This window comes from Lagenorhynchus albirostris, chromosome 1, assembly GCF_949774975.1.
Source record: "Lagenorhynchus albirostris chromosome 1, mLagAlb1.1, whole genome shotgun sequence".
NCBI lineage: Eukaryota > Metazoa > Chordata > Mammalia > Artiodactyla > Delphinidae > Lagenorhynchus > Lagenorhynchus albirostris.
Window position 1 is genome coordinate 57,808,061 of NC_083095.1, and position 26,225 is coordinate 57,834,285.

General features: G+C 38.6%; 1 protein-coding gene across 1 annotated transcript in view; it reads right to left on the bottom strand.

Moving 5' to 3' along the window:
* Nucleotides 1-16,320, bottom strand: part of LRFN5 (leucine rich repeat and fibronectin type III domain containing 5) — a 255,538-nt gene extending 239,218 nt beyond the window's left edge. The window contains exon 1 of the mRNA XM_060167637.1: nucleotides 15,372-16,320. The gene's annotated coding sequence lies outside the window, so the exon portion shown is untranslated. The remainder of the gene's footprint in view (nucleotides 1-15,371) is intronic.
* Nucleotides 16,321-26,225: the final 9,905 nt, after the last annotated feature.

Consider the following 26,225-nt stretch of genomic DNA (forward strand, 5'->3'; position numbering starts at 1 on the left):
GATACCTTAAGGAGCCTGCCCAGTGCAATTAAAATATAATAGAAATATGGGTAGAGATTGCCTATAGTTATCAATTCAGGCTAAACAGTCAGGGCTACATTTTTAAAAATTTCTTCATGGGTTTTATAACAAAGACACTGAAAATTGATTATTAAAACCACTTAATAGAGGGTGCACACAACAGTAACTCTCTTACGTTTTGTGCTCCCTACAAAACACAAGTGTGTTTGATTACTTTTCCGATGTGCCATTTAATAGGAACTCAAACACACAGAAATTTTTCAAAATCCCACCGGCATTATTTTTGTCTGTTTTATTCCTCAAATGGAAGTTTCATTTAATGAATGGTCCTGTGGGAATTGTGATGAGCCTTTGGGGTGGCAGGGAGGCTGAACTTTAACAGCTGAGCTGCTCTGATGCTAAAGCAAAAGCTCTCAAACTGACCCAGGTCACCCCATGCCAGGGCTTTATTACTTGCTTCCTTCAACTGAAATCACACTGGAAAGTCAATACAAAATGATGGTCTATCCCAGTTACAACAGTTCATTATTATCACCTATAACCTTAAAATTAAATTATAGTAGAGAGTTAAAAAGGAAGTGGGAGAGACAGTACTATCAAGAAGAGAGTATGGCTTCAAAAAATGGTTAAATCATAATGAAGAATGCTACCCTTCAGAAGGCTGAAAGACAGATTATGAAAACGAATGCAAAAGCTTCAACAATTATTCAGCATTTGTACAATAGCTGTTTTACAAAGAGAAAAAGAAGCTACCTGAGACTTTATTTTAATTATATTTAAATTCATTCATTATCATTTTCTCTTTTATAACTTTACTAAACTTTATTTCAAAATTGAATAAAATATTATTTTTCCAAAACCATTTAGCTTAGAAATTATTTACAATCTTCTTTAAAGTGCGATAATTACAAATAGTACAATATACAGCATACTTATTAATGAAGACTTAGAATTTCATAAAAATAAATAAGCTTATGTGGATACGTGTGTGTGAGTGTATACTCAAATAGCCACTTACTGTTCTATTATAGTAAGATGAAGCTTGTCTTATTCAAATAATGTGTTATTTAACCTCTCAATGATACAGATGCAATTTTCTTTGTAGGTAAATTCTATTAGACCCACTCATTTCAAAGATTTTCACAGTAAGTCTGTGGCTTTACAACTTTAAATTCCTCCAAAATAACAAAACTTGCTAAGAAATCTTAAAGCAGTGAAGGGGAGCAGAATATGCCACCCCAAAATATGCCTCTTTGGCATAAAAGTTTATTCTTGGTTTATTATTTTAAAAAACGGCAGACATAGGAAAACCTCTGAATACCTAGAAGTTACCCTTTAGTAAGAGACATTTTACATTTAGGAAGAAAATATCCACCTGTAAGAGTGTCTCCCCCTCTGTACCAGGAAGGAAGAGGAGGGTGACTGAATCTCTAAAAATTTATCAATGGAGAAGGTGCCAACTTAGATCTACATAACAACCATATCCTTGTTTACTGTGCTTTGCCTGATAATCTCCCATAACTGGCCTCCCTCCCTCCAAAATCTTTTGTCTTTAGCTAAAGATGGTCTTTGAGGTGACGGCTTGGGCCATTTAGGGGAGTTACTCATTTTTCCTGGGTATTGTCCATGTATATAGGATGTATACATGTCATTAAATTTCTGTTTGTTTTTATCCTGTTAATGTTTTTATTTATTACAGGGTGGTCTCAGCCACGAACTTAGAGGAGCAGAGGAAAAACTACTTCTTCCCCTATAGCATGAAACACTGATTATCAAAGCCAAATATTAAAATTTCTCTAAAGCTGTATGGGCTTTTGAATTTCACATGGAGGACAAGAGAGGGGCTTTCCATGTAAAATAATTCTGAAAGAAAGGAAAGGAGGGAAGCATGGAAGAAGGAAGGGAATATAGGAGGAAGGAAGAAGTAAATGAAACAAGCAGTGATCTGACTCCTTCTAACCAAGTTCCAAGTTCAGAGATGTTAACAGGATGCAAGTCAAACAACCAGGGTTGAAAACAACCAGTTAAAGGACCTTATTCAGATTGTCAGGAAGCAATTCCTCTTCCTTCTTCCTTCCCACCCTTTCTCCTTGCTCTTCTCCCTTATCTACCCCTGACTTCCCTCCCTCTTTCTTGTCCTGCTCCTTCTACCTTTGAACTTCAACTTCATAGTGTGATGATATGAAGCTAAGGTAATCCACCCTTTCAAATCTGAGAAGGGATTAATAGAGAGAAAATAGAGCCGAAAGTGGGATCCACGTTTTTCAGCTATTTTAATCCTGAATCAAGCTATACCTGAAGATAACCCTGCTTAAGGCTATTGGTTGTATGAACCAAGAAATTCCTTAGATGCTTGAGCCAGTGTGGGTTGGGTTTTCCACTTGCAGCTAAATGAGTCCCAAGTGACACAACCCTGTTTTCCAGCCTTAACTTAAGGTGCTGAAACCAAAAATCTTATGCTGAAGAATGCTGATGAAACAGCCTGAACTCTAACAAGCTTTGGATCCTCCTATCACTCTGTTTGTCTCACTCTTTCACCTGCAGGTCTCTCCTCCTTGGATTGCTATATAATCAACACATGATTTCAACTTACAGTGGCAAATCATGTCTTCAAATTGTTACTGACAGTACTAATTCAGCAAGAATGAGTACTAACTCCATTTACACACAGCTCACATGGACTCTCTCTACATCCAAGAAGCACAGATTCCCACAAAACCTATTACCCCATCAAGGAAAATTTTGTACTATGTGCTTTGAATCAGTTTGAAAGAGTTGATACTTCTCATTCCCTGTATAGACTGTATTTTGTAGAGGGAATATGTGGACAGACAAGATAGGGAAAATCTTAAGAATGACATTACATTTTTTTCAAGGGCTGCTTTTTTTAATATTTCAAAAACAGTGATTTTTTCTTTTTCATAACATTAAAGTGTAAATAACAATTTACAGGAAATGACTATAAAAATGAAACTAATTTCTTCCCATTATTTTAGAAAAATAGATTTTTGTGCTATAGAGCCACATTCCAAAACAAATATTTATTAATTAATGTACATATCAATTTTCAAACAACACCTCCTGAGTGCACATTTTGTACCAAGCATGATTTCACTGAAATTCTCTATTTTCCTCAAATATTGCCTAGAATCTGCTTCTTTTTTGAATATACTTTAGAGATAATTATTTTTTTCCATGTTATCAATTGTAATGCTATAGACATCACCTCAAATTGAATAAACTATTTCTCCAACATCACTGGAAAAATTTGGTCACCAATTACACATATGGATTTCTCCATTTATTTTGATCCCAATAAAACAAGAAGTGCTACAGTCATATAGTCATATGGCTACTTAGATAAATATTTCAATTTTCAATTAATAAAAATATATTTGAAGAAGTACTAGAACTATTAAAGAGGCTACCATGAGTTTAAAAATTTCTCAGCACAAATTAGTCTAAACAACCACAAAATCAATTTTCCTAATCAGGAAAATAAAAAGAAAGTTACTAATTTTCTCCTGAATTCATTGAACATGTCCTTAATAAGAAAAGCAGATAGGCCACAAAGCCAGTGTTACACACACAGGCCCCTTACAAGATACTTTATCTAACTTTTGGGTTTGTAATTTTATATATTTTTCTCCTCACAAGCTCCCCCAAATTGTATAATTTTAAAACTCTAAACAACTTGCATTGGTTGTGCCTATTAGATAAGTGGTAAAATAATTATTATCTTCAGTTTTCCTAATCATGTTCTAAAAGCCATACATTATTTGAGATGTTTCTCTTAAAATATTATTCCAGCTAGTTTAACAATACTTATTCTAGATCTATATGAAAGGTTGCTTTTTTGTTAATATTTTTTTTAAAAAACTTCTGCATTCAAATGGGAAGCAAAGTATTGCCTGATATTATCTTAGAAGATTCCTTCAATTTGGGACCTCAACAAAGTAAAGTGGAAAGATGTTTGCAAGCTGACAATCTACTCAAACCAAATATTACACTCTGATATATAAAATACAAGGACATATATTTTGCTAGTGCTGTTTGAGCATTCCATCATTTGCCAGTTAATGTGTGAAGTGCTGGGAATGCATTATTCCTCACAGTAGGCCGTGGGAGGTCAACATTCGCCCCATTTACAGATGAGGAAATTGATACTACCATGCTAAAAAATTCAACTTTAATGTATATTGCAACAAGTAGCAAATAGAATAGGTACTTGGTTATTTTAGAATTCACAAGCAGAAATTTCAAATGATTAGCACAACATATATTACCTATCTTATATTAAACTTTAAAATCACAGTAAGATACAGGAGAAAGAAAATGTAAATAAACTATTTCATATTCCACACATTCCAGGGAGACTTTCAAATCCATAACAAAACATCTTTGTAGAAAATACTGAGGTGAATGTGATACGCATTCTCATGCACCCCCCCAACAAATGTATCTCTTTTACCAAAAGTAAAAACATTGAATTTGACTTTATTCTTTTTGTAATTATGTCTTTTTTGCAAATAAATAGTAATCAGAAAGCTAGAAAACCATTATAATTGCACTGCCCCATGGCCTATACTCTGCACCTTATTATATCTATAACAGTATATCAAATTCCTGTAGAGTAATTTGATACATAAATGAGAACATTATTAAATAAAATGAGGTGTATATGAAGTTCCAGAATAAAGTAATTGTGCAATCTAGATTTAATTTACAGAAGAAATGAATAGTAAATATGAATCACTAAAACATAATTAGAAGGTAAAATGAAATCTTGGAGAAATAACAAAATGTCACTCTGAACCAAACCAAGCCCAAAGGTAACTTGAAGAAACAAAGACAAATTCTCCCTCGTGCTTTAGGTGACTAGCATGATCCCTAGCATAAGAGGACAACCTTTTCATGGAAGCTTCTCTAAGGCAGGTGATAAGTGGCTATAATAGAAAACAGGCAAATAAAAATTAATTCTCACATACTTCATCCATCTTAGGAAAAATCAATCCGATGAAACTTGAGGCATTTGAGGAATCAGCCAATACTTCCAACGGCTTAAGAAAAAAATATACTTTTCTTCAAAAATCCATGAATTCAGGGCTTCCCTGGTGGCACAGTGGTTGAGAGTCGGCCTGCCGATGCAGGGGACACGGGTTCGTGCCCCGGTCTGGGAAGATCCCACATGCCGCGGAGCGGCTGGGCCCGTGAGCCATGGCCGCTGAGCCTGCACGTCCGGAGCCTGTGCTCCGCAACGGGAGAGGCCACAACAGTGAGAGGCCCGCGTAACGCAAAAAAAAAAAAAAAAAAAAAGGGGGAAAAAAAAAAATCCATGAATCCAGAGAGGGAGGGGCAGCATGCCTGACTATAGTAGACATTTAACAAATATTTGTTGAAAGAATTAAAAAAAAAAAGGAGGCAGGGTTGTTTTCCAAAATAGGCATGGTGGCTGGCTATGTCCCATCACCCAAGGCAGGCGGGTGGGAGGCGGGTGGGAGTTGTCTCAGTTATCTTTTCCAACCATCAACTGGAGCAGGTTCTTCTGCTACTCTCACCTGTGATCACTCATGATGTTACTATAATTACTTGGAAGCTTAATTGTATCTGGATGGTGTAAGATGGCCTCATTAGTATGTCATGCCATTGGTGCTAGAGATCACTTGGGCCATTTACCTACAGCAGGGGTTCCCAGGCTTCTTCGCATGATATTAACATTTCTCCAGGAGGTTAAGAGTGAAGGATACATGGTCTCTAGAGGATTTGGCTTGGAAGTTACACCATATTACTTCTGCCACAACTATTGTTCAAAGCAAGTTGCAAGGCCAATCCAGATTCAAGGGGAAGGTAAACAGACATCTACTCTCAATCGGAAGACCTGCAATGGATTTGTGGTTATTCTGAATTCATCAAGGGAGGTAAGAATGTAAATCGCAGATGGGAACAGACCACAGGGCTTTCTCTAGAAATGGTCCATTCTGCCAACAGATACACCAAGAATTAAGTATCAGATTTTGGCTAATGTCAGGCCCCTCTGTCATTGAAATAATGCACAGAAATTTGCATACAAGGTGAAGAAATGAATTTGTTATTTGACTTTTTTCTGACCCCGTCCCAAAGGGAGGGGTATCTGGGGCTAAAGCCTGAGGCACTCATTAAGTATTGCAACAGCAGCCTGCACACAGAGGCAAGTGGAATGTAAAGCACAATTAGACACATGCAAAAGTTTTAATGATAAACAGAGGGATCTCCAAGTTCCATCCAGTCCTAACATTTCACAGAATTTTCTGATTCTTCTATACTAGGAAAAGCACTAAAGGGAACAATTATTTATTAATTACCTAGATGTACCAGGCAGTTTATAATGGCTTGCAAGTCCCTTTTGCAGATGGGAATTGGGAATTGAGTAAATCACCCAAAATCACACAGTCTTGTTTGGCAAAAAAAAAAAAGTAATTATTATATACTTATATTCTAGACTCAGGACCAAACATTCCCTTCTCAATGCAAACAGCTAGAGAATCCCCTAATGGATAACCATAAAGTCTTTCAAAAACCTCCAGATATGAAACATAGCAATTCATAGAGTACAATAAAGGGAAAAGAAATTGAGAATAAGATGCATATTCGGAAGATAGCCAGCATCCTTGAAAGAGGTTAAAAACACATTTATATAATAATAAACAAAAAACAGCTTTAAGAGATAGGAGAAAAGGGAAATCTACATATAGCAAATATAGCATCTTCTTTAGAATCAGAAATATTTGTATTTGAATTCTAGCCCTATTGTCTGTTAGTCATATAATCACGGACAAGGAAACTGTCCTCAGCCTCAAACTTGCTCCTCTATAAATGTATACAATCATGCCTAAGCTGAAGGTTATTTCATGGATTAGAAGAAAGTAAAAACCAACAGTGTACGCAAAGGACATTCTCAGAAAGTGATGATGACGATGATGATCCTGTTCACCATCATCATCATCATCTAATCATATATTATGCAAGATACATTAGCATCTTTCAGTGCTTTCCACATAGTACATGGAGACATTAGCATCTTTCAATGCTTTCCACACAGTACATGGAGGAAAACTCATGTGCTTTCCTCAATAGAGAGGATCTTAGAATTTTAGTCATCCTCAGGCTCTATTTTACAAAAACAGCTAATAATCTTACCACTCTGTCAATAAATTTCCAATCAGTCCATTAAAAAGGAAAACAGACCCACCGAAAAAAAAATGTTAGCTATATGAGAACAAAGAAAAAAATGTTTTTAATCATACACAGAAGATAAAGGGAAGGAAAAGAAGTTGGGGAAAATTTAATATCAGTATAAGCTGCCTTAAACATGTCATGGGCTGGTCCCCAAGGGCTTTCTGCAATCAACAACATATACAATGAAGACATGAAGTCATTAAGAAAAGGTTAACTATATTCAGAATTAGTGTGTTAATTTTAATAACTATCAGCATTTCCATTAAAAGTAAACATCTAAAAAAAGCATTTCTAAATATGATGCCTCAAAAGAATAACATTCAAGACCATGGAGAATGGTCAAGAAGGAGAAGACTCATTCTACAAGGATACCAGATAAAGGGAGTTTGACTATTTCCTTTTGTATTCAAATAATTTTCCCTTTGTTGGAAATTAGGAGGTGACCTCATATGAAGGCTGGGGAAACTACTAGGAGCCTAAACATGGACTTTATTCAATAATGGAGGAGGTAACACAAATTAAGTTAGTAAATATACTAGAAATCAACATCATCTAGGTTCAAGGGTAAGTTAAGAGGCAGAGATATGAGAATACCATCAAGACTGACTCGGGCCTAGGGCTACCTCACTAAAAGAATATGTGTTCCTCACTCGAGATTTCAGCTTCCCAGAGTGGTAGCTATGCCATTTGGGCTTTTGTGTCTCAAAGGAGAAATGGCTAGCAGAGTATCAAAGCATGAATTAAATAATGAAGAAATATTTGGTAAACGGATCAAAGAACAGGCCTTGAATCATTCTTGTCTAAATCAGAGAGCCAACCCATAAAGTTAGGGCGAGGTGAAAATCCACCTTGTCTTACTCCATTCCATTGTTTCTCGTATATATTATGAACACCAACTCTGAAATTTATGTTACTTGTCTCAATATTTAGTGGAGAAGATTTAATTAATTTGAGCACTAGGAGCAAATCATGTGATGTGAATGTTGAAAGTGTGGTCTCAGGCATCTTTACTAGTGCCTAGACTCAGAATGGCAAATACTTTAAATCTGTGACAAAACTTGAATTGACAAGTCGTAGCATCTTAGAGATACATGTTCAAGACTTGTCCAGGCTCAAAAGGGAAGAAGTCATTGATCAAACAGTAATATCTGACAGGAGTGCTAGATGGAGGATTACTGCATGTACCTGGCTTTCTCCAGTGTCAAGAGTAAAGAAACAATGGCCCTGCTCAACTCTACGCTAGTAGACCCACAGGGCTTGTTGGTGCTGGTAACATAATTCAATAAGAAGCAAGAAAACAAATTGGAGCCTATCTCAAAGAGGGTAATGATGAAGATTTATGATAGCTAAAATTTACTGAGTGTAAAAGGTAAAAGGCTTGAAATCATGACACGTAGAAAACTGTCCCAAACCTGTTTAGGTCAAGTTATGTTTAATCATAAGCAGAGCAAGTGTCGGTTAGGGATCTTGAGTAACTGAGTTTAAATATTTGAGGTACTGTTACTGGGAATTAGACTTATTGTGTGTCTCTCCTCCCATATTAAAATTAATCAGAAGCCACAGGATACCAGATTTTGGGCTCAATCCCAAAAAGGAATTTTATGATAAGACTATACAAATTGGAATAATCTACTTTATATGGAGTAATTTTTGGAATCACTGAAGGTATCCAAGCTGAGTTAAGATGACCACATGGCAGGAATGCTTTCCAAAAAATTTAAGATTGAATGGATGTCAGAATAACTCAGAAGTTTCATAATGCCAAACTCATCAGGGGTTAAAATGAATTTAAATTTGAATGTCTTGGGTAAGTCAGGCACTCTCCAGTATAACAGAGATCCTACAGCCTACAATTTCTTAAAGCCAGCCAGATTTCCTGCTTTACATCTTCTGCTTGATCTCTGAGCACACTGGACTGCACGACCCCTGGTTTGGATGACCTTTAGCATTCCCTGGAATCCTGAGCATCTATAGCCCCAAGAATAGGCTTTGAAGTCATTCAATTACCACTTCTTTTAGTTTTCTCCTTTACCCTCATGATAGCTAATGAAGAGATGATAATGACGATGGTGATGATGATGATGACTACAGCTAAGTGTCTTTTATTATTAGCTTTATTTAGAAGTGAGGACACTAAGACTCAGACAGGTTATAAGACTCGCTCAAGGTTATACAGGTCTGAGACACAGGTATATGAAATCCCAAAGTTCATGCTTCTAACCGCTGTGCAATACCATTGTCCACAAAACACAGTTACGATTTCCTGATTTCCTCTGTCTTCCCTACTACAAAGCATAAAATATCAAAATAGAATTTTAAAATATCAGTTATTTTCAAGCTATACACTTGTTTATATCTTTCATGTTACTAAGAAAATAAGTTTCTTGAGGTCAGCATCCAATGTCTAGTTACATGTTGACAAAGTGCCTGACATTTGAAGAGTCAATACAAGGCAAATGTCCTACACAATTACTATAAATAACCCCAAATTTTCAATTTAAAGGTAGGCATATTTCTGTTAAGTGAGGCATTTCAAATTAAAATATATGTGAATACTAGTGATATATTAGTGAATATTAGTGATATAATGATAACTCTATCCATGTAGAATAAAGCATATGTCCTGAGTACTCAATTCAGTGTTCAATGTTTCCCTATAAAGTATATGCATTTTAACGCTGCTATACAAATGCTTTAGCACTAATAAGACAAGTGCACATAAATCACTTGGTAACCTAACTTTTACACCATGGGAAAAAATAACAAAAAGAGCTAATTATTGAGAAAATACCACAGCCCTTACTTCCAAAGAAGGTACAAGAAAGTTAGTTTTCATGGTTACAGAGTTGATATGTTTCCACTAGTAAATCACTTTAATGCAAACATAACTTTGGAAGTGATACCACTAAGATTCATGATTACTTCAAGACAGGAAATGAGAAGTCAACATGGGTGACAGAATCTGGAGAGCAACTAATATATGTCCTTTAGGTCTCTTTAGCAACTCCTTAAAAGAGCTACAAAGGGCAAAGTGAAAATACAGTAATGTAAACAGCACTGTTTTGGCTTCTAACTCTTGATTAAGTGTACTAGTTCTAATTGAGTATCTATTGAACTAATTGGCATTTTCTTTTGTTCTTTTTCTAAGAATTCAGAAACACTCTCAGAGCTGGTGAAAGGATCCTACAACTTTATTCCTGTATCTTGTTACTTTTCTGGAGAGTTTTTTTGGTTACAAAATCTAAAATAGATTCAACATTCAGTGGTAATTCTTAATTGTTCTTCATAAGGATTATAATAACACCGATTTCAAAATATTTCATCGGAAGCTTTTTAAAAAGCAATAAATTACATATATGCTCCTACAAAGAAAAGAAGAAAAGCATGAGGTTTACAATTAGACAGATTTTATTAAAAGATATATTTTCTAAGAGCACTTAAATTGGTCAATTGGCATTTCCTCCCAATGTGACCAAGTTTGTAACTTAATAAACATAGGCTATCAAAGCCAATTTCCGAGAAACCTTACGGATGTAGTTTGTAGTTTAAATAAAAAACCCTTTTCATGTGACTTGTTATCAGTAAAGTGACAGAGCATTTATATAACCATGTAATTCCTTTGTAATTTTCTATCACTTGTTAACCATCTTCATAATTAGTATTAAATTATGTCATAGATCAGTAAAAAGCATTCTGTCAGAATAGAATCTATCAGAACACTAAGATGAAAAAGCTTAAAAAACAGCACTGTATCTGAATTAAATTCTTTATTTTTTCTAGCTCTTGTTATACTTACATAAAACAGGAGTTTTCATAATAACATATAATTTATGTTGATAGAGCATAATAAAAATGGTACACCTCTAACCAGAATAGCTTCAATACTTATAAACATAATACTTCTTAATTTCACCATGAACACACCATGTAATGCACAAATTATACCACCTTAGATTTTAAATAGTCCTCAATGATTGAAGGATGCCACAGGAATAAAAATGTGGGCTGTAGAAATATAATAAGTAGTCTCACTCTCAAGGTTTATTGAACAAGGCAGAGCTATGCACATGTGTGTCAGTGGAATGATTTAGCAAAATTACCAGTTAGTCATGTATCCTACAGGGTCACAAACACATCTATTAAAAGGCCTGAATTTATATCTTTACTCTTCAATGAAACATAAAACATTTATACTATACACAAAACTCTGAAAGTAATGCCAGTATATTACATTTCTGAGTAAACAGAAAATAAAATTCACTGGAATGAGTCAGTAGATTAGCCAGTTAAGCCATCAGAAACTTTCAAGTAGCTTTCTTCTTCCAACCTTAAAATTGGCAAAAATACTTAGCAATCTTATTTATAGTAAATTTTCCTTAAAATAACTGGATATGATATAGAACTATGTTATGATATAGATATAGATATATCTATATATAGATATAGATATATAGATATAGTTACGATATAGATATATCATAACTAAGTTATGATATAAAACTATGATGTAGTAGTTTTATGTAGAGGCAGGAACACTGTTAGAAATCTGCAGGCATTTCATCCCAACCACATATCAACACAGCAATAGTATCAGCAGAAAGCAAGATCCTAATTTCACCAGCTAGAAAACTCAGCAAAACTAAGAAGTCTAAAGTGCTTCAAGAAGCAAGAGGAAACAGAACACTGGTTTAAATGCACAAAAGGGAACTTATGGTCATTCATAAAAAGATAAAAGGCAGTTATAACATATGATGGTCATTTAAACACCAGTGCCATAATCAGACACTGCTTTAATACCAGGAATACACTGAACGACAGACGAGATAAAAATACTGGAAGAGGAGATAAGGGTGGGGCAATCTTGCCTCAAGTGACCACAGCTCTTGCTACATGCTCTTATGGAAAAGGAAAGAAAATCACCTCTGGCTGGTATCAATCAGAGATATGTTTGATGAACCCCTCCCAAAACACATAAGCACAAGAATCTCATTTCAAAACTCAGGTGTGTGTGTATGTATGTATGTGTGTGTGTTCATATATACATCACATGTTTGAGGGAGGAAAAGAGGTATGCGAAGCACAGAAGACTGGTGTTGCTCAAGGTCATTCTCCTCTTGAAAAGAGAAAGTGAAAAAATGACAAAAAGGAATGGTCTCGAGGACAGGAGCTAAATGACAACTCCTTTCCGCCTGCCTATATGCTCACATCTGTGTCCATGGGTATCCTAGCTTTCCTATTGTTCTGCCCCTCTTGTTAGTGACCACAAGAGAGCTGACAAGGAAGGAAAGTTTTTCTAGGAAATTTTCTATCAATACCTGATAGTCTTGACCTATTAGTGAGTCAAGCCAGCTCTAAGTACAACGCTGACCAAGGGCAGTGGACTCAGATCCTCAAACTGGTTTGCACCTCTCTGTCTCTCCAGACAAGAGAGAAGAGAAGGGAGGCAGAAGGCTCCATTTTTTAAGGAACTTCTATACATGAAACTCTATGCTAGGGGGACTATCTGGTTTTGACATTTCACCTACCTCCAGTCTGCACCAATGAATGGCATTTTTAAACATGAATCACACCACAATCTATGTTTAGGCATCTGATCACTCAACATCCAGTTAATACATTTGTTTCAACCTTCGCAGAGGATGAGGGCACAAGGACAAGACTTAACCTGCAAAGGACTGAATCCTTAATGAGAAAAGGCCAGGGTGAAATGAAATGAGGGACATGGAGAAAACACAAAATTTTCCCAAGTACTAATATTCTCCACCAGTATCCCATCCTTCTTGGGCACCCTCTAAACAGGGATGGCTTATTTGCTAACAAATATTATGAGTATGCTGTAAGTTTCTGTTGTAATAATATTCTGAAGAAATCTGGGGGACAAAAAGGTATCTCTGTCAGATTTTTAGTATACACAAATCAATTTTCTGACTATGATTTTCTGAGCAATAGGAGAAATACAAATAAATTCACTAAAAGAGAAAAAGGAAATGATGAAAGAAAAGAAAAATCCTCACCTAATTCCTCTCAAATTCAGTTATTTTTAGTCTTTATGTATGCAGGCAGTACCCTTTTCTTTCTGAGTCTTCAGAAAGTAGAGGCGGGACCTGCTTTTCTGTTAAAGTCGAGTTATACTCCCTATTCTTTCTTGGCTCTCCCTAGAGCTCAAAGTTACAGAGCAAATCTGTCTAAAGAGTGGCCTTCAACTCCTTCGTGTTTATTGGAGTTGGGGTGCGGGTAGGTAGCAGTCTTTCCAGTGGTACTTCAACTGGAGGTAAAACAGGAGTAGAAATGACCTGATTAAATCCAGGAGAGCAAGAGGGGAGAGAAGAGAGGAACAAATGGAGGCCTAGGAAAAGCACACTTCGTTTCAGGTTTTGAATCCTGAGAAATCATGCAGTATGTGAATATCAAGGCATTTTTGCAGCCAGCCAGCTTTCCTTCTATGTACTTGAATATTCATTTACCAAGAAGGGAGAGGGGGCTGCAGGCGCAAGGAAATCGGGCAGGACCTCACTGCCCACCCCCACCCCCCCACGTGTGTCTCTCCACTTCCTCCGTCTCAAATCCAGGCAGCCACCTCTGCCATGATGCGCCCGCTGTCTGCCAGGGGGCCCGCTGAGCTCTCCCGCCCGGCCCCAAGAAAGTGTCAACGCGGGCCTGGCAGCTGCAGTGGCGGAGCCCAGCCCCCAAGCCCGCTGCAAACACGGCCTTGTAGCACCACCAGCCTGCGAGGGCTGAAGCAGCAGCCGAGCCCAATCTCCAGAGTAGTCGGGGACATCAAGGCGCAGGGACAGCGACAGCAGCTAGCTAGCGACCGGCTTGTAGTCCGCAAATACCATCATACGGATATCTATTTTAAAAATGCAGCGGGCGGAGGAAAAGCAGGCAGCGCCCCTCCACTTTCCAAGCGGCTTCAGCAAAGAGAAACCCGCGGAGCAGTCCCAGTCACTGCTTCCAGGAGCAGGGCACCGTGCGCTCGGCTGAGCCAAACCCTTGGTTGAGTGCAGCGAGCAGGCAGCTCCCAAAGGCGGGAGACAAACGAGCATTCCCTAGCTGAATTATTCAGACCGCCTTCACTGTCTAATAAAACATTGATGAGACTACTTTGGAAGTGCTTTATTTTCTTAATCCTAATGCCCTCGAGAAGGGAGAGAAATTTTCTGTAGGGGACGCAGAGGTGATGGGATAGGAAATGAGAGAAATAAGGTGCGAAGGTAAGAGGCTTTGGAAGTTCACTAAATTTGTTCTGCCTCAGCCGGCTGTGGGAATCTCCATTTTTAACATATCAGACCCAATATGTTAATTAGGCAGTCGCAAATCCACCCTACTCCTTGTAAATCAAGGCACTGGCAAGAATTTTCAAAATACACATTATACAGAGACAAACCAAAAAAAAAAAAAAAGCAGAACAAAATAAAAACAAACCACGCGCGTACAAGCCCCTCTCCACAAGCGAGACAATGCAGCTGGGGACTGAGGTTGTGGTTTTAGCAGCGCTCCTCTAGATATGGATCTATTTTGCTACATAAAAGCAACCCTGGCAGTTAAACACCGTATCTCAACACATACACCCGTGGCAATGAATTCCCTTCCACTCAAAGCAAGTTCCAAGAAAACTCTATTTCGAATTAAAGTCTCCAGATGCATAATTTACAACTACTAAAGGATCTGGCAAGCTCGTCGACAATCAGGAAAACAACCTGGCACCAGAGGAAGAGAAGGGTCAAAGTGATCCCTGCCTGAAACGATGGGTGGAAACCAAACACCCTCTCACACTCCACAATCTGGGGAGGGTTGGATACCAAATGGTCCGTGGCAACCATAGCCTGAAGAAAACACGGGACTTTAATCTCTGGCATCTTCAGACAGGTTCAACACGCCTAGCTTCCAAAAACATCACTTAGGGTGGAGCGTATCCATATTTTCTTAGCTTTCACTACTAGATTAAATGCTCAGGTATAGATTTATATTCCACCTACTAGAAATTATATTACATCACAGAGCGCCCTTGAATACCCAGCCCTTCTTAATGATTTTCAAAACATTAATAAGTAAAGTAGCCTGCAATGCAGATAAGACACTAGAAATAAGATCAGAGGGAAACTGGGTGAGGCGGGAAGTCGTTTGCTTGTTACCTGGTGCCTCTAGAGGAAAGACGGGCGTAGGAAGACTTTCTGCCCGCAGGTACAATCCCGGCAAGGTGTTTCCAGGTGGCTTTCACAGTCGTACGTGGGTCTCGCTCGTCACTTCGCTGCCCTTTGCCATAGCTCAGCACCCGCATCCTAGGGAGTCCGAGAGGCGGCTCCTGCCACTGCCGCCGTTGCCCGCAGGTCGCGCTGGGCGGGGGATCCGCGGCGATCGCCCCATGAAACCCGCGTTTCTGCACCCAGGAATCGGGCAGAGGTAGGGCGGCCGCGCACGCACACACAGAAACACACTCAAACACACACACACACTCGCAGACAGGCGCGCGCGCACTCGCATTCACACTTGCACACACACACACACACACACACACACACCCCCAGTACAGCACGGGGAAGGAAAAGCAAGGAGGTGACTGGTCCTTCTCACGATCGGCTTCGATGCCCACAGGACCACGGGCAGCAAAGAGAGTGGTCTAGCATAGCGGTTCTATCACGTTTCCTTCAAGTTCTCCTCCAACCCAAATCCACGTAATTCAAGATCTGGTGACATTTTGGTGGGGAGGCAAAAGAGCCAGGAACCAGCAAGGAAGAGTCGAAGAGTCGGGGATTTTGTTAAGCAGTTTGAAAGGCAATTCTTTTTACCTTGATTGTGCAGAAACCAGCTCGACAGGCTGAACTTTTGGCTTCAAATTATGTCGACCGAAACGTAAATATCCTTCGGGCCAAGACAGGAAGGTCTAGATGCACAGAAACAAGACGGCTGCAAGACCCTCTGGTGACCTTGTGATGTACCTGTAAGCAGGTTAATACTGGCGCTTTCCAAGCCTCTGGGTAAAGCGATCCACACACAAGGGTCCAAAGCTGAGCAGCCCTTCCGAATCCAGACTGGAAAATGGGTCTGGGCGTCCTCCGCGCTCTGCGAGAAACCAGGCATCGAGGGGGACCGCCGAGTTAACACATTTGCTTCTGGGCAGTTGTACAAAAGACAGTCAAATGCATCAGATAAGCGCGCGCACACATACACACACGCCCTCACGCACGCTACTAAGCTGGAGAGAGCTTACAAAAAAATAGATGCCAAGATGACTTCAAAAGGTAGAAACGATCCAGAATCTTTCCGGAAAAATGGAAGGGCCAGCAGGAAGGTTACAGACATCTTACCAGGTCTTTCATTCTTCCTCTCTCTTATGAGTGTTGTGCGTGCGTATTTGTATTTCCAGAAGGTTTCCTTGGTCTGCCCCACCCCCGTGCAGTTGCGCTTTTTTTCTCCTGATATAAACCGCCCGTGCAAAATGGATTATATGGGTGGTTTGTGCTCACAACCTAGAGCTCCACAAACTCTAGAATCCTAAGGGAGCAGCCAGCTGCAAGCCATTGCCATCCTTGAGGGAAGAACGAAAAACAGGCGCAAACACACGCACCCCCGCGCGCACGCACACAGACTCCTCAGTTCGGGCCGCTCCGCACACCGCGGCAGTCTTCCTACGCGCCACTGCACAGTGCCCCGCCCGCTGCCCGCGGCTTCCGGGCGAGTCCGCGGCTCAGGCGAGAGGCTGGCGGCCCGACTCCCGCGCTGTGGTTGTGGCCCGGGCGGGCCCGGCTTCCGGGCTTCCCGAGCCGGCGTGTTTGGACGACTGCAGCCGCCGGGCCGGGAGGAACTGCGCCCCGCGCTGCAGCATGGAGGCGGTGGCGGCGGCGGGGCGCGCGGCCGTGAGCCCGACCCTCGCCGCAGTGACAGGAGCTGCTGCGCCGCCGAGACTCCGGGAGTCAGGCGAGACCCTCGCCGGGGCCGCCACGCCTCCCTCCGCGCCTCGGAGCCTGGCGAGTTCCGGGCTGATTTACCCAGGGCTGGAGTAAAGGGCCAGCCAGGCGCCGGCAAATCCCGGGGCAGGCGAGGCGCGGGGGCGTTGCAGGCAGGGGGAGGGGAGAAAGCAGAAAATCTGGAGCATGAAGGCGAACTTCAGGGGCGTCCCCAGTCTTTTGCGACGGGGGGACTTGCTGACCGCCCACTGCCCCACGGTTACGGGGTAAAGGAGTATCACCGGGTCAGGCTGTGACTGCTTATGGCACAGGGAAAAGTCATTAGCTATAACCCGCCAGGAATATCTGAGATGGAGGACTGCTGACCTAGGGGTCTCAGTCGCCTGCGACTGGTTTCCACCGTCCCCTTAGTAGTAGGTGGTAGTTTACTTACTAATCGATGGGCGCAAAAGCTGAAAAGAATATTATATTTGAGAATCAACTCAGTTGAGCATCAGACATTACCAGTACTGAAGTTGGTCACATATTAGTATGTCAAGGGCAGAAAGTAAACCCAATAGTCGTCACAAGCCAGACCAGGCCACTAAGGTTACTGGGACAGGGAACAGGTCTGAAGCAGGAAAGAGAAGAGGGATGGGGAGAAAGCAAGACAGGGCCCCGCCGGCGGAGGTCGACTTTTCTCGCCACAAATCCTAGAATTACTCTCCTCGACCCTACCCTCCCTCCAGCCCGGAAAAAGTCTTTCTCCTGGGAACCGCGAGTGAAATCAGCTGTTCCTATCTCCTGAGCCTGGAAATCCTGTCACTTCTCTTTAACCGGTTCACCAGCACTTGGTCTTCGGCCCCAGCGAGGAACTCCCTCTCAGCTCGGATCTCTGCTGGCCCCGAAACCAGTCTGAACCCAAAGAGAATGTAAGAGTTGGGAGTTGCCGAAGGAAGCTGGCTAATGAGGGCCTCTTCCAGGCCTACTTGTCAAAGCCACGTGCTAGTGGCCTCCTAGGATAGGGCGTTCTCGAATTTGGCTACCAATAGAGCTCTCCCAGCCTTCAGCGTTGCCCTGCGGGTGCCCAGACGCGCTCACACCCGAACACACCCACGGGCTCTCCCAAGCGCGTACACGTGCACCCACGCGTAGGCAGGACCCACACAGCTGCCTCTTTCAGGAGAGGATGCGAGGGGTGTTGGCGCCTGAGGTGGAAAGTGCTCTCGTGTCTCCTCCTTCCTCTTCTTCCTTCTTCCTCTCTACGCCCACCGGGCTCCAGGTCCAATCCGGGGTTTAGGAATCCGCGCAACTCTTCCGGAGGCTTTGCTCCGAAGGAGCTCGGCTCAGGGGCCGCAGTTCCTGCTGCGCCTCCTCCTTCCAGGTTCGCTGGCGGCACTGGGTCCGGGGCTCTGGGGCGAGTTCCGCGGAGCCCGGGTGGCGCCGGACGATTAGAGTTCGAGAGCTGGTGGCAAACTCGCGCAGCAGCGGGTCTGCGTGGCGACACCTCCGACACCTCAGAAAAATAAACCAAAGGGACACCAAGGACAAATACATCAGCGGACACCACTGCAGGCCAGGAGACTCTCCACTAAAACCATCAGCGCTGCCCCTGTGGCTTTTTGTCCCCTGAAGTGAAAAAAGGTTTCCGAAAAGTCCAGGGCAAGAACCTGCGGCGAAATAAGTTAAGGGACTCTCTGAGAAACAGGGAGAGAGAGTGCTTCCATCTTCGTTTCACTTTAAACTTGGCCGCTTCTCGTACTTCACTGAGGGGCGGCGGCGGAGCACCAGCACGGACCACAAGCAGATACGAGCGAGCACTTCCAATACTTTTGGACGCAGGGGTGACTCCTTTTTCCTTAAGGATTTTCCCACTTGCCCCCACCCTTCCCTACTGAGCCGATAGGAACCGCTGAAGACCAGGAGATAAAGGTTTGCAGTTTCCCCTGGGGACCAAAGTATAGAGAGATGTTGAATGAGAAGCCCAAAGACCTTGCATTGCTGGAATAAATAACTTTTCTTTTTCGTTTTCTTTTTTTTTTCTAGTGCTCGGACCGAGGTGAGGAGAGGGTACACTTAACCAGCTGTAAGAAGACGAGAGCTGGAGTTCAGATATCTTCCTGGGTGCTAAGTAACGGGGTGTGTGTGTGTGTGTGTGTGTGTGTGTGTGTGTGTGTGTGTGTGTAATCAACGTCTCTTTAGGGAGTAGTAATGTGTAACTTTCCAGTATTCTTTTCTGTTGCAAGCCCTACCAAGCTCACAAAACCATCCTCTCTTCCTTTAGTTTAGCCTTCCCGTTGTACATTATACGTTATATTTGAAAGTGCTTTCACCATTTCATCTTATCTCAAGAAAGCACTCGCTGGTAAAGTCATGTACCTTTCACTGTCCAGGTACAGTATTTGTTTCTTTCCCTCCTATACAAGCTGATTAGAGTTCACCAGTAGGGAGGAAGAAACAAGCTTTGTTTTAGCTTGACAGTAGAGGTGGGAAGACTTTCAAGGAAAGGCTAGGATATTCTTTCCCAAAGGATCTCAGAGTTAATAGAGGGTAATTTTTCTTTCAACCAAAGGAAAAAAAGGCCTCTGAAAAAAAAAGAAGATGGCAAGTTCTAGTTTGCCTACATAAGTATTGTTGGCAAAACCAGCTTTGAAATTGGTATACTTTTAAGTGTCCAAAAAATCTTAGTTTATCCCCAAATCCAGTGTTTATGTCGTCATTTTTAAAATTACGTTAGGCTTCTTTCTCGGCCCAATCATTTTTCCAAGGACCTCTGGTCATAAATATCGGACTGTGTTTTCCCAGAATAATGCAGAATTTGAAAAAAGTTGTGTTTTGCTAATTTCAGACAATAAATGGAAATATGAATGATTTACACTTAAAATGATGAATACCAAAAGGAAACCTGAGTTTCTGGTTATATTATTATTTAGCATTTTTTCCTAAAGCAGTGAGAAAGGCATGACTTACACTGTTTTAAAATTGTTTTCAACAATTAGTCTGCTTACCTCATGAATTTTCTTATTTCTGTGTTTTAAAAGTGTGTAATATATTGTCGCTTTAGTTCATTTTTTGTTTGATGTATGCTTTAAAAAGCTTTTTAAAATTGGAATTATCTCCATATTTTCTGGGTGATGAACTGGTATTGTGAGGAGCATTTGATTCTTTTTCCTAATATAAAGTTATCTGTAAATTCAAGACTGGAAAATGATGTGAAGAAACAACAGGGAAATACAAGTTTCTGAAATGAAGGAATAACTTTAAAAAAAAACTTTGTTAAAATATAATAATTGAAATCCAACATCAAGCTTTTTAAAAAATCACTATCATAGTTGTGCCCCATGTATTTTTGAAATGTAAAAAGAGACCTGCTTATCTTAGAAACATATTTTTGATGTTGTACCTGACTATAAAGTCCTAAGATACAAATTGTGATGGCAATTAGATCTTACCAAAAACATGATTCAACTGGGCGCTAAACAGAGTTGCAGACCCAGCATATTTCTGTCCTAAATAAACAGATCGCTCATTTATGTATTTTGGATCTCCCCAAAATCAAATTTATTTACTATTTAATATATTTCTGAGCTACAAAAGACATTTTCCTTTTTATTTTTAAATAAAAATAAATTTTTTATTTTTATGTGATTTTTTAACTTGATCTTTTGTAAAACATACATTTATTTACTTTCCCTTCCTCCTGAATCTTTGTCATTTTTTTTAACTTTTATGGATCATGATAATGGCATACTAGGTGATTAAGATCTACCTCATGAAAGCTGTGCACTAAGAACCCGATAAATTACTGGACGGAACTGGTCATTTCTTATACTAAGAAAAGTATTTTTTAAAGTTTAATTTGTAAAACACAAACATAGTGATTTTTAAAGACAGTGTCATTGGCAAAAATTGTTTGTGAGAGCTCAAAGATAAGAGGTTATTTCAGAGATAAACATTGCTGGACAGGTAAGGCAATTCTTAGGCAAAATAGCAAGTAAAAAGTAAATTTTATGTAAATACTCATCCATCTTGTCTTACTTTTTTGCTTAAATTCTGGTATTAACTCCCTGTATTTGTCTAGGGTTTCCATTTAGTTACCCAAAAGTCCCCAAGTACAGCATCCTACCTAGGAATATCTAACCCAGAGAAGATTGGTATGATACTGGGATCTATGTTGCTATCTTCATCAAAACCTCCATTTAGTCATATTAGATATATCTTATTAAATTTTTAAGGGGAAAACAATCAATAATGCTAATTCAAGCTAAAGTGTCAGTGTCTAGCAGTTTACCCACTTCAGAAATGTGAAGCCAACTTAATTTCTAAAATGTAGAATTTCTGGCAAAGTGTGCTACATATAAAGTGAGCAAAGACACCACAATCATCTTTAAATTTGTATACAGGGTTGAATGTTAAGTATGGTACTATTTTTATCTATTTTATTTTTTGAAATGCTGTTAAACAATTATTCAAACCTATTTTTTAACCTTGGAAAAAACATTTAGAAAGTTTTATATTTATATATCCAGTTAGTATTTCAGGAAAACTTCCACTTGATCTTGAAACTTTATTTTAAAATGAAGCCAGTCATCTCATAATTATCTTAAAAACAAAAGTTTGTTTACTGTTCTTATGATTTATAATTACTGGTAAGCCCACCAAGTCATATTAGATGGAAGTAATAAGCTGTCAAAAGTCTATGGACTTAACTTCTTCAAAACGCATATATTACTCTCAATTCTGCAAAACCTGATGATAAACTATAGAAAAAAGCATTCGCTTTTGAGCTTTACTGTACAGATTCTGTTTTCTAATATTTCTTTTTCTCCAGAGTCTGCCCCTGAATTTCAGTCAGGTGGCCACAAGTCGGCAGTAAGGTGACACTCTCACGTGATTGAGACCAGACCACAGGGTTTGGCTTTCTTATAAACCACCATAAATTTTGAAATAAGAATTAATTTCTATTTATTTTATGAAAGATGCATTTTCATTAAAATAAATAATGTTGGATAAGTTTTATCTACATAAAAGCAGGTGATTTCTTTTAGCACAATGATTTCTTAACATAAATTCCAAAGGCGTGATTAGGTGATTTCCTCCGAATCTTTTTCACCAGTTCTCCTTTAATTAAGGTCTCTTTAGGATACTGAGTTACTTCTCAGGCCTCTGCTCTTGTTTTACATCCTAGTCATTCTGGTCCTTTGACTGGCTCTGAGTTCTTGACTAGCTTGGTGTTAAAGCTCCTTTGGATTCATTTCTCAGCCATAATGGCTCTAATTTCGTAATGAAAGCAAACCCTTTCTGTGATTGCTTACCACCAAACTTATTTCTCCAGACTATGGCCTTTCTCTGCTTGCAGTTTGGTTCATTCCCTGGAAATTCATTGAATGCCTTGTTTTAGCCAGTGTCCTGCACCAGGCAGTGGGGAGAGAAGATTAAACAAGATTAATTCTCTTGGTCTCTGTCCCCATGATAGAGTTTACTATTTAGTGGAGGTTATAAGACTAACAAGCAGATTAGTACAATATGACCTTGCTTTAATTTCACCAACAGCAATTTGCTATGAAGTCCAAACCTTTTGTTAGGCCTCTGGAACCCATCCCTGTATACTCTAATGATAGTTTCTTCACTGCTCTTAGTTTCTAATTTGTTTTTCTCATATTCATTCAAACTGTATTGAAATATACAGACATAGTCCTTTATTGAAGATCAACACAGCATATTCGATAAAATGTTGGGATATAATACACATAGGTTTGAATCTTTGTTCTGAAATTCACAGCATTACCTGTGGAAATCATTTAACTCTACCCTGAATCTTTAACTCTTTTGTGTGTAAAGTGGAAATTATAGTACTTAGATTTGGGATTGATTGAGAGATTTTAATAACTTCACCTGTATAAACTACCCAGTACAAGCAAGTACTGCATACGTATCATTTCTGTTCTTTGCCATTAGTTTATTTCAAATTATGTAATGAATAGCCAATTTCACTGAAAGGATATTATAAATAATCTAGATTCTCAGAATAATCTGTGTTTTTTTAGTCAAGAAAATTTCCTCATAAAAGTGAGATAAAAATCCTCAGGAAGATGCCTAGAACATTCTGCTAATATTATTTTCCTTCATAGTAAATATTCTGTAATTTTGGTGACATTATTTAGCAAAATTTTGAATACTCAAGTTGCTCTCTTTAGATACTATTCAGCTTCAAAATGTATTTTATAAGTTTAGTATTAGTTCCTTAAATTCCTTCCCCTTTAAGAGAGCTACAGAAACCCATTTTCTTTTTATTGCACTATATTGCTATGCAATGGTATTGTCCCAGTTTCTCTAAAGTGAATTTGTATATTGGCAACATTAACTATTATCCATCTGTTGTATCTTTTGTTTCTGAATGGATATGCCAAAAACATAAGCAAAATATTGTCTTATTTTGTGTTAGATTGGCATGTTTTAACCTTTTGGTAATATTATAAAATTAGAGCCTTTTTAAAATTACAAAAGAATACACTGTTGAACAATTAACATGATAACTTAGTGATTGTTGGGACATATCAGATATTTTATATTGGTTTTATTAGCAACAGAATTTAGGAGCTAACAAAAAGTTAGATGGTAAATCATTGTGAAAAATTATATGAGATTGCATTCTTTCTATATGGTTTTCAAAACGTAATCAGCATTGATTATACTTAGCTTTTATCGTTTTACAAATTTGGTAATTTGCTACATTTTCTGGTAGAAATTTTTCAAGACTCTCTTGATTTCCAGTATTACTAATAAATGTAGCCAAAAGTGTAAAATCTTCGGCATTGAATTCATTCATACATTCATTCACTCATTTTCTATATGTTATACTTCAAAATTAGGCTCTTCCTGTCCTTGACTCCATGTACTAAGAGATGTTATTGTTCTCCAGTTTTTATTCATGCTAAAAGGGACAATATATCTTGAAAGAAAAAAAAAAGGAGAGGGGGAAGCAAAGAATGAGGGCAAGTCGTAAAGCTAATAATATTTAGAACTACAAAAATAATTCCCTATATGTTGTCTAGAAATGCTTTTTCTCAGTTCAGACATTAATTCCCTATTTCCAAAAGCATTTTCATACTATCCCATTGAGACATTTATTTTATAGACTTTAAATAAGATGCGGATAAATGTAAGATTTATAAGAAAGACAAGTAGAATTATGTCAAATATGCACATATCCTTAGCCACATATAATGGATCTTTATAACATGTTAAAGGTTTTATTTTTCACTTTGTGAGTAGAGGAGAGTTTGAAATGCAGTTTTAAATCTTAACTTTGTTTTAAATGAGAAAATGCTCATAATGCAAAAAAAGAAAGTGTATTAATTTTGAAAGACGGACATTTGTTTGAGGCAGTGAACCAGAGTAAGACAGTTTCTTTTTCTAGTGACCTCATCTTGGAGACCTTGATTGGATTCAGTAGTACTATACTTACTCATTCTTTTAGAAAATTGTCAGTGAGCTATGAGATGGATTCCTCAACATCCTGAACTCATTTCTGCCTATTGTATTCTGTCTTTATACTATGCCACTAGCTTCTCTTTCCTGCTTTTGTTATTTAATCACTTCTGATCTATTCTTGACAAGAGAATACCATTTTGTAGGTAAAATGTATGTCTGTTTTCTAACACCAAGCAACATGGGAATATTATGCTTAGAATTGGAGAATTTCTGAGTACTTCTTTGAATAGTTAGGAAAGAGGCTTCTGGAAAATTTTGCAGCAAATACCCAAATTGGAAATTACAATGACTCTTAAAATGTTAAAGAAAAACAACAATATGTGTAGACTGGCTATACCTAGGCTACCTTCTGTAAATGTGAAAATATTCTTCTTTATAAAAGTATGCAAGGTAATTTTACAGTCATGTAACAGATATCCAGTTCAAGAGGCAACTATTTTGAAAGCTAATTTTACTTTCCTTTGAACATTTTTCTGTTTTGTGAAATGTATAAACACATAGTTACTTTCTTTATGGGGTTTTGCTTTGACTTTTATGTATAAAATCTCTCCCACTGGGGTTCATTTCCTATTTTGTGCTTTGGTGCAATGGATCTGTGCCATGGCTGCACTAAGAAGCAAATGCTGGAACTGAAAGGCAACAGCAGTGAGGAGCCCAAGAGAATAAATCCTGGATTTGAGAAAAGTTGTTAAATTTTGCAAAAGAAAGTGACTGAACACCATCACAGTGTTCCCAATTGTTCAACCATGATCCAGACAGCAAATTCAGTGTTTCACATTCTATGTAGATCACATTTACACAAGGTGATAATTATTTTTTAAATATAGTGAATACAGAGACTTCCTTAATTTTTGTCTTTTATCTTTTCAAATTTAATATTTATTCCCGTATCACATAAGTGTTTAGGAAGATAATGCACATATGCATAAGATAATGTGCCAGGCTTTCTTAAAACCATTTATTTGGTGAGTTCAAACAGATCCTCTGTTATTTTCATGTTAAAAAGAGCCATATACATAAAATTTACATGGAACAGACTGTTCAATAAAGGTATAACATATTTATTTTTAAATATATTTTTGTTTTATTTTTTTCTAAGCTAGTAACTCTGTAATGGGTGAAACAGAATATCTGACTTTAAGAAACTGTAGTCCATGAAAATAACAAAGCCTTTATATTTAGCAGTCACAATGCAAAAGCAATTGACGCTTTGCTCCATTTTCTGTTTCTGGTAGTGTTTTTTTTTTCAGGCTTTTAACTGCATCAACTGATGATGAAACATTCCTGGAACACAACCTATTGGAGGTTACCTTCAAATGAATAAACACGTTTTCTATCTCATCTGAGGTTGTGTTGTACTATATCTCTCATTTACTAAAGATAAAAATCAAATATTTAAAATTTACATTAATATATAGCCCCTATACTTGTATAGGTATGTTACTATAATCAAAATGTTTTGTGATATTTCTACCTAGGAATGGAGAAATGCATTAATATATTTTAATTTATGTTTATATAAGCAGTAATAGATGCCTTTAATAATATAAGTAAGCATGCTGGCCACTAATGATTACTTTCCAAATTATTCTTTTTATTAATATTTAT